The 1,007-nt window shown below is 63.2% G+C and overlaps 1 protein-coding gene across 1 annotated transcript in view; it reads right to left on the bottom strand.

Annotated features, from left to right (window-relative positions):
• LRSAM1 (leucine rich repeat and sterile alpha motif containing 1) overlaps window positions 1–1,007 on the bottom strand; it is a 42,969-nt gene that overhangs the window by 7,072 nt on the left and 34,890 nt on the right. The window lies entirely within an intron of this gene.

The following is a 1,007-nucleotide window of genomic DNA, read 5'->3' as shown; positions in this document are numbered from 1 at the left end:
TGCGCCAGCCTCTCTTCTAAGAGTGCTGGCTGCACTGCTTCCCCGGCAGATGTCTCTGCCCTTCAGCCCACGGCCTGTGCAATATTCTCTGGCAAGGGCATCACAGGGTGCAACTCGGGTGGTGCCCTGGGATTGATGATGGAGAAGGCCGGGCATCCTTGGAAGGTGGGTAGGGCCCCGGGGGGTGGGGGGGAGCGTACCCTCTCACAGTTCACTGCTTGAAGTCCTGCAGCAGGAGCAGCAGGGAGCGTTCAGAGCTGGTCACTGCTGTGTCCCAAGCCACACGCCTGGTGGTAGGGACAGGACCACGGCACCCCGGGCCCCACTACCTCTTAGAGGACAGGGAGGCAGCACGACACTGTCTCTGTGTCCGAGATGTGGACCCCTCTCCCCATAAAGAAGGAGCCTGGTGGCACCATGGCTTAAGTGCCGGCCAGTGGGAAAGGCACGCGTAAACGCACCAGCCGCTCCGTGGGAGGAAAACGTGGTCACCCGCTCCCTGGAGGCCGCACGGGGCAGCTCAACTCTGTCCTCAGGGATGACTAGGTGGCAGTGGGGGCAGTGGGCATCCCATCAAGCTCAGGAGGGCGGAGAAACAGGGTTCTGAGATACTGCCAGCCCCTGGTGGGCGGCACGGTCCTCACACAGCGGGCGCACCAGTCAGGCGCCCGTTATCATCACCCACCCACCAATACCCGCCACGTGCTGCTGGGGACAACGCGGGGATGCAAGAAGATACTCCCACAGAGGACAGACACGTGCCAGCATGGGAGAAGGGGACGCAGGGTCCACTAAGAGGGAGGTCAGCAGAAATGCTGGAGGCAGGGAGACTGGAAGGAGATCAAGAGTGAGAGGCCCCAGACAGGTCAACACCCTGCAGCAACGGAGACCCACGCACACTGGCGGGCAGGACAGGGCTGGGAGGGTGAGTGGCCACTCCCCCATGGACATGCAGACCCGGGGCTTCAAGGGGATGCCTATGTCTCCTGCAGGGACACCCCAGCCAG

Source organism: Echinops telfairi, unplaced genomic scaffold (assembly GCF_000313985.2).
Source record: "Echinops telfairi isolate 266 unplaced genomic scaffold, ASM31398v2 ScPeMD7_22;HRSCAF=79, whole genome shotgun sequence".
NCBI classification, from domain to species: Eukaryota; Metazoa; Chordata; class Mammalia; order Afrosoricida; family Tenrecidae; genus Echinops; species Echinops telfairi.
This window is presented reverse-complemented; position numbering and strand designations above follow the sequence as displayed.